This window comes from Dipodomys merriami, unplaced genomic scaffold (assembly GCF_024711535.1).
Source record: "Dipodomys merriami isolate MVZ:Mamm:240054 unplaced genomic scaffold, mDipMer1.0.p SCAF_27, whole genome shotgun sequence".
NCBI classification, from domain to species: domain Eukaryota; kingdom Metazoa; phylum Chordata; class Mammalia; order Rodentia; family Heteromyidae; genus Dipodomys; species Dipodomys merriami.
In genome coordinates this window covers 5329912-5341728 of record NW_027204159.1, presented here as the reverse complement: position 1 = coordinate 5341728, position 11817 = coordinate 5329912, and the positions used below count along the sequence as shown (strand labels likewise).

At 43.2% G+C, this 11817-nt stretch overlaps 2 non-coding genes across 2 annotated transcripts; one reads left to right on the top strand and one right to left on the bottom strand.

Moving 5' to 3' along the window:
- Positions 1-6404: 6404 nt before the first annotated feature.
- Positions 6405-6470, bottom strand: Trnaa-ugc (transfer RNA alanine (anticodon UGC)). Its single transcript has one exon. It is a non-coding gene; the product is annotated as a tRNA-Ala (tRNA).
- A 2848-nt stretch (positions 6471-9318) lies between these two features.
- On the top strand, positions 9319-9444 carry LOC138837541 (U6atac minor spliceosomal RNA). The gene has a single exon (XR_011375344.1). It is a non-coding gene; the product is annotated as a U6atac minor spliceosomal RNA (small nuclear RNA).
- The last annotated feature ends 2373 nt before the right edge of the window (positions 9445-11817 follow it).

The window sequence follows — 11817 nt, the reverse complement described above, 5'->3', positions numbered from 1 at the left end:
TTCTATTTCTTATTTCCTAGAAGTTCTCACTCAACTCAATCTCTGCCATCTACCTTCAGCTTTCTCAGACTCAACCCAGACTCAAGACATTTGAGAAAACCCCACTGAGTTTGTTTTAGTGGCATTTTTCTCTGAGTCCTATTTTTCCCAATCAAGAATCTGGTGTTTGTTGGGTGATAGTAGCTCACCTATAATTTTAGCTACTCAAGAGGCTAAGATCAGGAGGATTCCAGTTCAAGACCACTCTGTGCAGAAATGTTTGCTAGGGCTGGGAATGTGGCTTAGTGGTGGAGTGCATGCCTTGAATGCAGGAAGTCCTGGGTTCAATTCCTCAGAACCACTAAACAGAAAAAAACCAGAAGTGGCGCTGTGGCTCAAGTGGCATAGTGCTAGCCTTGAGTAAAAGAAGCTCAAGGACAGTTCCCAGGCGCAGAGTTCAAGCTGCAGGACTGGCAAAGAAAGAAAAAAAAATTTCCTAGACTTCATCTCCAAAATGACCAGCAAAAAATAGGGCTAGATCCAGGGGCTGGTGGCTCATGACTGTAATCATAGCTACTCACTGAGTTTACAAATAATTTCTAGCCAACCTGTACATTGGTTTTCTTAACCCCGGCTCTATTGTTTCATTAGTGTTTTTTGTTGTTGTCATTTCAGAGAATTTTTAGTTTTTGTTTTGTTTCTTTTTTGTTTGGTGCTAAGATTAAACTTAGGGTCTCATGCATGTCAAGCATGGACTCTATCACTCAGCTATACCTCCAGCCCTATATTATTGTTATTGTTATTGTTGTTATTATTATTATTTGGTAGTACTGATGTCTGAATTCAGGGCCTAGAGCCTGAGGCAAGCACTCTAATGCTGAGCCACACTTCTACCCTTTTTTGCACTGGCCATTATTTGTGTGTGTGTGTGCCAGTCCTGGGTCTTGAACTCAGGGCCTGGGTGCTGTCCCTGAGGTTTTTTGCTTAAGGCTAGCACTCTACCACTTGAGCCACAGTGCCACTTCTGGCTTTTTATGTGGTACTGAGGAATTGAACCCAGGGCTTCATGCATGCGAGACAAACACTCTACCACTGAGCCATATTCCTTGCCCATATTTGCTGATTTTCATGGAAATACTTTCATCATAGCTAGTGTGGGCTTGGGAAAAGATGCATGGAAGCATTCACTATTTCTCCAATATAGACACAATGGATATAAATAACCTTGAATTTAAATAATAGAAAAATAATTAAGAAGTAATTATTTTGAGTATTAGCTTTTTTGGGGGGGGGGAGAGGGTCGGGTTGTGGGGCCTGAACTCTGGGCCTGGGCGCTGTCCCTCAGCTCTTTCAGCTCAAGGCTAGCGCTCTACCACTTGAGCCACAGCGCCACTTCTGGCTTTTTTCTTTTTGCTTATGTGGTGCTGAGGAATTGAACCCAGGGCCTCATGCATGCAAGGCAAGCGCTCTACCACTGAGCCACCTTCCCAGCCCCAGCTTTTTTTTTTTTTTTTTTTTTGTCAGTCGTGGGGCTTGAACTCTGGGCCTGGGCGTTGTCCCTCAGCTCTTCAGCTCAAGGCGAGCGCTCTACCACTTGAGCTACAGCGCCACTTCCAGTTTTCTGGTGGTTTATTGGAGATAGGAGTCTCACGGTCTCTCCTGCCCGGGCTGGCTTTGAACCGCGATCCTCAGATCTCAGCCTCCTGAGTAGCTAGGATTACAGGCGTGAGCCACCAGCGCCCGGCTTTTTTTTTTTTTTTTTTTAAATAAGTTGTGGGGCTTGAACTCATCTGGGCACTGTCCCTAAGCTTTATTGCTCAAGGCTATTATTATACCATTTGAGCCACAGCTCTACTTCTGGCTTTTTGGTGGTTAACTGGAGATGAGTCTTATGGAGTTTCTTGCTTGTGTTGGCTTTGAACCACAATCCTCAGATAGCAGCCTCCTGACTAGCTAGGGTAATAGGCAAGAGCCATGGGTATCTGGCTTTAGCTTTGTTTTAATATAATTTATTTAAGTGTAAATGTGTGATTTAATTTTTAATAACAGCTGTGCTTAGCAACCAGTTTGTACAATTTTTAAACCATAATAGCTCCTCAAGAGCTATACAAGCAACATCCAGCATGCATTGGAGGCCAGAGTTTTTCTTCTAGGTCACCAGGGGAAATAAAATACAAAATGTTGTGTGTGTGTGTGTGTGTGTGTGTGTGTGTGTGTGTGTGTGTGTGTGTGTGTGTGTGTGTAAGAGAGAGAGAGAGAGAGAGAGAGAGAGCACCCTGGGGCTTGAACTCTGGGCCTGGGACTATCGCTGAGCTCCTTCTTTGCTCAAGGCTAGCACTCTGCTACTTGAGCCACAGCACCACTTCTGGGTTTTTCTGATTAATGAGAGCTAAAAGTTTCAGGGACTTTCCTGCCTGGGCTGGCTTTGAACTGTGATCTTCAGACCTCAGCTTTCTGAGCAGCTAGGATTACAAGTGTGAGCCACCAGTGCTCGGCTTTTCTGTGGAATTTAACATTAAATATTGTTTGTTTCAGGTATGGGCAAGGTTTTAAACCTGGCTAAATTGGAGGTTTTGCTACCTGTTGTCAAGTAGCTTAATGTCTAATTACTAGAGATAAGGTATGTGGGGCAGAAAGTGTAATGTAGGGCAGAAAGTGTAAGAGGAATGTGATGAGTAAGTGCATTCATCTTTGGAAAGGTACGCACAGAAGTAGAAAGGATGTGGGGCTAGGTAATCCTGAAGGCCTCTTTCACATCTATATGTTCCAGGAACATGAGATTCTAGTAGTTCTTGGGAATTACTAGGACAAAAATCAATGAAGAATAGTCAGAATGACCCTATGCCTAGCTACAGGAAACCTAGTGGCCTTATAGAGTGTGTTTAAGCCAGAGTCCCATTTTACAAAGAGGCAACTGAGGACTAGGAATGTGGCTTAGTGGTAGAGTACTTGCTTAGCATGCATGAAGCCCTAGGTTCGATTCCTCAGAACCACATAAACAAAAAAGCTGGAAGTGGCACTGTGGCTCAAGTGGCAGAGCGTTAGCCCTGAATACTGAGAGGACTGGCAAAACAAAAACAAAACCCCCACAAAAACAAAAACAAAAACCAAAGGGGCAACTGAGACCCAGAAAGAGGGAACTTATTTGGGGTCAATGGACACAGCCTGGATCCCACCAGCATGGATAACCAGGGACTAAACGGTTTTCTGTGGTCACAAGAGACTTATTGCTGAAACCAAGACAGTCTTAACAAATTACAGTCTTAGCAAATTGAGAGGGCTGGTTACACCTCCATGAAAGTGTGCATCCCAGACCAATGCTTCTTTTCAAATGTACACTTGCCTGAAAGTTCCCAAATCATTGTTTTCTCCACATTTCTTGTTGCTGTTACTTGTGGGTCTTTGAGCAGAAAGGAGCTGCTTAGCAGGAAGAGGAGGGAGTAGGTGGAGAGGGTGGAGGTGACTGGATAAAGCAAGGAGGGAGGGGGGATTTCTGACTTTTTACACTTGTCTGCTAATTAGATAAGGAGGTGGGGAAGGGAGAGAATGAGCTGCCATGCATATTCGTCTGAGCTGTGAAACTGAGTAGAGTGCTGGGATTCTGGTCTCCACCCCTCCTCCCCGGACACTTCCTACCCCTGGAGATACTTGACTTCCAGTCCAAATGCCACAGCTGTTTGAGCTCCTGGTCTTCCCTTTAGCCTCCTCAATTTAGCCTCAGAAACTTGCCAAGTTCCCTCACAGGGTAAAAAGAGGGGAACATTTCAATTTTCCCCTTTCAGATTCAAGGGACCAGGGGTGTTGAAAGTGTGTGCCTGGAAGGCTTGGTGTGCATGGCAATGTTGTTTCCTATTAAAGGAGTGTTTTTCTTAGAAAAATATAGTTTTATTTTTATTATTAAGGTACTGTACAGAGGAATTACCATTTCATAAGTTAGTTACATTTCTTCTTTTCTTCTTTCTTTCTTTTTTCTTTTTTTTTTTTGCCAGTTCTGGGGCTTAAACTCAGGACCTGGGCACTGTCCCTGAACTTCTTTTGCTCAAGGCTAGCACGCTACCACTTAAGCCACAGCATCACTTCCAGCTTTTTCAGTGTATGTGGTACTGAGGAATCAAACCCAGGGCTTCATACATGCTAGGCAAGCACTCTACCACTAAGCCACATTCCCAGCCCTGGAATTCATTTTGACAAATAGTGTTTTAAATATACAGAGAAGTTACATTTTTGGGTTTCTTCCCTAAGGGTATCCTCCTTTGGTGTGACTGTGAGAATGCCTAGAGTCCTATATAAGTCATCATGACCAGCCATACTTTACATCTAGCTTCCACATGTAAGAAAAAACATGTGTTGTTTGTCTCTTTGAGCTTGGCCTGCTTCACTTAGCATGATTTGTTCTAGGTCCATCCATTTCCCTGCAAATGACATAATATTATGCTTTCTAATGGCTTTGTAAATTTTCATTCTGTGTATATACACTGCAGTTTTTGGATCCACTCATCTATTGTAGAATCAGGGCTGTTTCCATAACTTGGCTATTGTGAATAGAGCAGCAACGAACATGGGTGCATCAGTGACTTTACTGTATCTTGACTTGTAACGATCAGGGTAGGTGTCTGAGTAGCATGGCTGGGTCATAGGGAAGTTCTCTGTTTAGTTTTTTGAGGAGCCTCCAAACCACTTTCCAGAGTGGTTATTCCCCCAACATTCCCACCAACAGTGCAATGGGGCTCCTTTTCTCCACATCCCCCAGCATTTATTATTGTTCAGATTCAGATATTGGCCGGTCTAACTGGGGTGAGATAGAATCTCAAGAGTTGCTTTGATTTGTATTTCTTTTATGGCCAGGGATGTTTAGCTGGCCAGGGATGCTGCTCTATTCACAATAGCCAAGTTATGGAAACAGCCCTGATTCTACAATAGATGAGTGGATCCAAAAACTGCAGTGTATATACACAGAATGAAAATTTACAAAGCCATTAGAAAGCATAATATTATGTCATTTGCAGGGAAATGGATGGACCTAGAACAAATCATGCTAAGTGAAGCAGGCCAAGCTCAAAGAGACAAACAACACATGTTTTTTCTTACATGTGGAAGCTAGATGTAAAGTATGGCTGGTCATGATGACCTATATAGGACTCTAGGCATTCTCACAGTCACACCATGTGTCTATTTGCCATTCTCCTTTTTCTGAGAAGTCTCTCTTAAGCTGCTTTCCCAATCTGTTGGTGAGGGAGTGTTAACTTTTGAGCTCCTTGTATATTTTAAATATTAGGTCTTTGTCAGATGTATTACTAGTAGAGATTTTCTCCTAGTCTGTTGACTTTTTCTTTTTTTGTTTTTTGTTCAGTCATGGGGCTTGAATTCTGGGCTTGGGTGCTGTCCCTGCGCTCTTCAGCTCAAGGCCAGCGCTCCACCGCTTGAGCCATAGCGCCACTTCCAGTTTTTGAGTAGTTATTCGGAAATAAGAGTCTTATGGGGACTTTCTGCCTGGGATAACTTCAAATCACGATCCTCAGATTTCAGCCTCCTGAGTAGCTAGGATTATAGGCGTGAGCCACCAATGCCCAGCTTTCAGAAGATATTTTATACTGGTTAGAGTTAGATTGGGAGTGGGGAAAGAAGACATTCAGTAAGACTTCTGAGTGAGACCTGCCATCTGGTGGTAGTGAGTGGTACCACAGGCTCTTTGTTGTATATTGTGGGATTCTGCGAAGAGGGTTAGGGAACCTCTTGCCCTTAGATGGCAAAAGGCTGGGAAAATCAATTGATATATGACCTGACAGATATGTATGCATCTCCTTGACTGTCTGAAGCCACAAACCTGTGATTGATCATTTTGTATGGCCCGAGAATGATGTTACAAATATCCATATAGCTGTTGGCAGAAAAAAGGTTCCTCACCCCTATTTACCTAATGAATGGAAAGTCTCTTGGTTGGCCTAAGGCAGGCATAAAATTGAAATTATATAGTGATCTCTGTCTTTGAAAAATTTGTAATGTGCTTATAGATATGCAGCATCATTTAAAAAGTTATCAATCAAGCAACACTTATTTGAATATTTTCATACACAAAAAATGTGTTTTACCATGTGGTTCTTTCTTGTTAACAAAAAATGAGGGGTGCAGTACTGGAGTTTGAACTCAGAGCCTTGCTTTTTTTTTTTTTTTTAAGTGCTGATCCTGGGGCTTGAACTCAGGGCCTGGGCACTAGTACCTGAGCTTTTGTAATCAAGGCTCACACTCTACCACTTGAGCCACAGCTCCATTTCTGGTTTGTTTTTGGTTTTTTTTTTTTTTTTTTGGTCCGGTTGTGGGGCCTGAACTCTGGGCCTGGACGCTGTCCCTCAGCTCTTCAGCTCAAGGCTAGCGCTCTACCACTTGAGCCACAGTGCCATGTCCAGCTTTTTTTCTTTTTGCTTATTTGGTGCTGAGGAATCGAACCCAGGGCCTCTTGCATGCAAGGCAAGCGCTCTACCACTGAGCCACCCTCCCAGCCCCCATTTCTGGTTTTTTGGGAGTTAACTGGAGATAAGAGTCTCATGGACTTTTCTGCCTGGGCTGGCTTTGAATCATGATCCTACCTCTCAGCTCCTGAGTAGCTAGGATTACAGGGGTGAGCCATGGGCTCCTGGTAGGCACTTATTCACTTGAACCATGCTTCCAGCCTAAGGTGAAAATATTAATTTGATAAATAAATACTCCCTACATACATTACAAAGTGTTTGGTGTGGTTCTCTTTTCTGAATGTACAAATGTTTACATATGCTACATATCTAGTGTTTTTCTTTTTGGTGTTTTGTTGGTGCCCAAGTTTGAAACCAGTGCCTCCAGCTTTTTACTCTGCTTGGTTGGTTGGTTGGTGCTCTACCACTTGATTCATGCTGTATCTGTGAGAGTCTGTGTCCAAAACAACCAGGGGTTGGGGACATAGCTCTAGAGTTAGAGTTAGAGTACCAGTGGCAAGTCTAAGCCCTAAGTTCAAATACTGTTGTGGTGGAGGGGAGGTGGGTGAATTGCATTCTAGTGAAAGTGAGTCCATCATTAGTTAATCTAGTTTACTAAAAAAGAAAACGATAGTTTTCCAGGTGCCAGTGACTCACACTCATATCCCTAGCTACTCAGGAGGCTGAGATCTGAGGATTGTGGTTGGAAGCCAGCCTGGGCAGAAAAGTCTGAGAATCTTATCTCCAATTACCAGAAGTGGAGCTGTAGCTCAAAGTGATATAGTTAGCCTTGAGCAGAAGTGCTCAGAGACAGTGCCCAGGCCCTGAGTTCAAGCCCATGGCCAAAAAAAAAAAAAGATGCTTTGGAATTCTATGGGCTGAGTGCCAGTGGCTCATGCTAATAATAATGCCTATACTACTCAGGAGATTGAGATCTAAGGATCATAATTTGAAACCTGCTGAGGCAGGAAAGTCTCTGAGACTTTACCTCCAAATAACCAATGCCCAGGAACAGTGCCCAGGCCTTGAACTGAAGCCCCAGGACCAGCACAAAATAAAGAAAGCCCTTATAGGACGAACAACAAATCACAACCCACAATTTGCCCCCACACAATAGTTCGGTGTTTAAAAATTATACAGGCCCTTCGTTCAAGCCCTTCGACTGGCAAAAACAAACAAAAACAAAAAAACCCCACCAAATTATGCAAAATATTTAAATCAATTTGGAATAAAATATATAATTTAGTTCCGAATAGTACCTGCTTGTGATGTGGGGACAAGACTCCCTTCTTGCACACCAAGCTTAGTATTTTCACTTCGTGGCATTTCATGCTTTGTTTGTAAATTAGCTCTTAGCTGTGAGCTAATGATTTTTATCTGATGGAAATAAGTCAGTCTTAGGAGTTGTACCTTCTTTTTCCTTGCACCCGCCCTCCCATTTTCATTTGGTCCAAGGCTTGAAAGGGGCTCCAGAGTGATTGGTTAGATTGGAGAGGAAGCTGCTCAATGGCTGGAGATGGGGGCGGTGGGGGCAGCAGGCAGGTTTTCTTCAGGGCCAGGACAGCTTCCAAAGTTTCCAGGGTTTTACTCAGTTCATCTTGACAGCATGGGCTGCCATGTGGTTCTGCATCTTCAGGAGACATTGCCGCCCTCGGCTTCTCAGATTGGAAGAGGACTATGGCCAGAGCCACACCATCGCCATGCCCAGACAGAGGGAGGCACAAATGCACTAGGCCGTTAGGGGCTGCCTCCACCTTGGGAAAATCATTTCTGATGGTTTGTCCTTGATATAGAGCTAACCAGGGCTGACTGGCCCTGGAAGCAGAAGCAGGGCGAGGGGGCTGATTCAGAGGCTGTGGCTGGAGACCAGATCAGAAAAGAAAGCAAGTCCCAGGTCAGATCTGCCCAAACACTGTAAAAGCTAGAGATAGATCCTTAAGACCTCTGGCTGTGTGGCTCTCCCCACCCCCCTTTTTCTTTTTCTTTTCCTCTCTCTCTCTCTCTCTCTCTCTCTCTCTCCCTCCCTCCCTCTCTCCCTCTCTTTCCTTTCTTTCTTTCTTTCTTTCTTTCTTTCTTTCTTTCTTTCTTTCTTTCTTTCTGTGATGTCCTGGGCTAGAACTCAGGACCTGAGCACTATCCCTGAGCTTTTTCACTCAAAGCTACTGCTCTACTCTCTAGTAAAGCTCCACTACAGCTTTTTTGATGGTTGATTGGAGATCTCACAGACTTTTCTGCCTGGGCTGGCTTGGAACCACAATCCTCAGATCCCAGCCTTCTGAGGAGCTAGGATTACAGGTGTGAGCCACCTGTGCCTGGTGCCAAGTTTTTGAGAAATATTCCCCCTTGTTCTTTGTTCTGTAGAATGCTGATGTGTGTGTGGTGTTGTGGGGGGCGGGGGAGTGGAAACATAGGCTTGAACTGTAGGTTTTGAGCTCTTCACTTGGCTTCTCAGAGTGGTAGATTTGTGTGCCCTGGCTGGCTTCAAACTTCAATCTCAAATCTCAGCACTTAGGTAGCTAGGATTACAGTTGTGGGTGTAGTTTTGATAGTAGGAAGGCAGGTTTATTGAGTATTTTATTAATTATGGATAAGCTTGGACTTTTGTTTGCTGATTCTTTTTTTTTTTTTGGTTGGTCATGGGGCTTGAACTCTGGGCCTAGGTGCTGTCCCTCAGCTCTTCAGCACAAGGCTAGTGCTCTACCACTTGAGCCACAATGCCACTTCTGGTTTTCTGAGTGGTTTATTGGAGATCAGAGTCTCATGGACCTTCCTGCCTGGACTGGCTTTGAACCTGGATCCTTAGATCTCAGCCTCCTTAGTAGCTAGGATTACAGGTATGAGCCACCACGCCTGGCTTGCTGATACTTATTTTTCTTTTAAATTTATTTACTTTGTGTTGTATGAAAGGAGAGAAGGTTAGCACTCCCCTTGACAAGGATGGAAGAGGCCCTTGGGCCTGACAACATGCATACGGTTAAGGCATTGCCACCTACTTCGTGGCATCTAACCATCGTTTTTAGACACATGAAGAAATGCTCAACATCCCTAGCCATAAAAGAAATGCAAATCAAAACAACATTGAGATACCACCTCACTCCAGTTAGAATGGCAAAAATCAAGAACTCTAACAACAACAGATGCTGGAGGGGATGCGGACAGAAGGGAACCTTACTTCATTGTTGGTAGGAATGTAAACTTGTTCTCCCACTTTGGAAAGCAGTATGGAGGTTCCTCAAAAGACTTCACATAGAGCTTCCCTATGACCCAGCAATCCCACTTTTGGGCATTTACCCAAATGTTTACAAACAAGACTACACTAAAGCTACCAGCACAACTATGTTTATTGCAGCATTATTTACCATAGCTAAGATATGGAACCAACCCAGATGCCCCTCAGTAGATGAATGGATCAAGAATATGTGGTATATATACACAATGGAATTCTATGCCTCCATCAGAAAGAATGGCATTGCCCCATTTGTTAGGAAATGGAAAGACTTGGAAAAAATTATATTAAATGAAGTAAGCCAGGCCCAAAGAAACATAGGTCCCATGGTTTCCCTTATTTGCAATATCTAGTGTATGTATGAGTCAAGTGGAAAAGGTCAGATAATGTGATGTTAGGAAAATGAACCCTTAGATATGTATTTTAATGCTTTTTTTCTTTCATGCATTTGTTTCTAACGCATTTATAAGATTATCTCTTTGTTGCTTTGTTTGTCCCTCCCCCACGGTATAACCCCTGCTTTCACTATATTTGATGTCAGTATAACTTGTGGAGGAGATGGGGAAAAACAAGTCGTTTAAGGATACAGGTGGACCTGTTGCAACAATAGAAGTACAAGTTGTCATGTGGAAAATGAGCTTTACAACGTTGGTGGGGGGGGTGGGGGGGAGGAGGATTGGGTGGGGGGGGAGGCTGGGAAGGGAGGTGAAGGGTAAACAAAGGAGGAGGCTGCAATGCTTGATAAGAAATGTATGCATTATCCTGCCCATGTAATTGTAACCCCTCTGTACAGTATGTTCACACAAAAAAATTAAATTAAATTAAAAAAATATAAATTTATTTACTTTTTTTTTTTTTTTTGGCCAGTCCTGTGGCTTGAACTCAGGGCCTGGGCACTGTCCCTAAGCTCAAGTCTAGCACTCTACTACTTGAACCACAGCGCCACTTCAGGCCTTTTCTGTTTATGTGGTACTGAGGCATTGAACCCAGGGTTTCATGCATGCTTGGCAAGCACTCTACCACTAAGCCACATTCCCAGCCCAATTTATTTACTTCTTATTGGCTTATATTAGTTGTATGGAGAAGGGAAGAATTCATTATTACATCTCCACAGATGTTTACATTGTATTCCAATCAAACTTACTCCCTTTCTCACAAAACATGGCATATCTGCTGGGTATTGGTGGCTCACACTCGTAATCCTAGCTACTCAGGAGGCTGAAATGTGAGGATCATGGTTCAAAGTCAGCCTTGGCAGGAAAGTCTATGAGACTCTTACCTCCATTAACTATAAAAAGTCTGAAGTTGAGGTATGGCTCAAGGGGTAGAGCACTAACCTTGAGCACAAAATCTCGGGGATAGCACCCAGCCCCAGGATGCAAGCCTCAGGTCTGGCAACAACAACAACCACAAAAAGCATACCTATATCATTCTCATAGTTGCAAATAATCTGTATTGACAGTATTAAATTTCCTTTCTCCTCTCTGTTATCTGCCTTACTAAAAATTAAGATATATTTTGGCATCTTGCATTAAAAATAGAGGCTATGGTATGAAAATATGGTCCAGAACTGGGCACTGGTGACTCACACCTGTAATCTTAGCAACTAAAGAGACTGAGATTTGGAGGATTGTGATTTGAGGCCAGCCTGAACAAAAGTCTGTGAGACCCTTTCCAATAATCAGCAAAATGCACGACTAACGACAAATTGTAGCGTTCCAGCCTCCAGCCTCTTAAGCTCAAAGCTCTGAGTTCAAACCTTGATACCCGCCCCCCCAAAGTCCATTTCCTCCCAGTCTTTCCTCAAATACTTTGATTTTTATATTCTTTTTTTTTGTTTGTTTTAATCTTTGACTCTCTGGCAACTCTGTAGCAGGTTGATAATAAGACTAATAATACATTCTATTTGCCTCTTCCTCCCTAACCCATACTTATTAATCTGTTCAGATTAGTTCAGATAATAATTCAGTCATCAAATAATTTTTTGTGAGGGATACAAACTTTCTCATAACCACCTTCCAGTACAAATAGGTGTGTCTATGAAAAAGAGAAAGGTCTATTGTTCTCCAAGAACCATTTCCCCCCCAATTTGAAAAAAAGAAAAGCAAAGGAACTATGGGATTGAGAAGAGGCTGCAATAGGGTTTGTGTCCCTGACAGGGTTAAT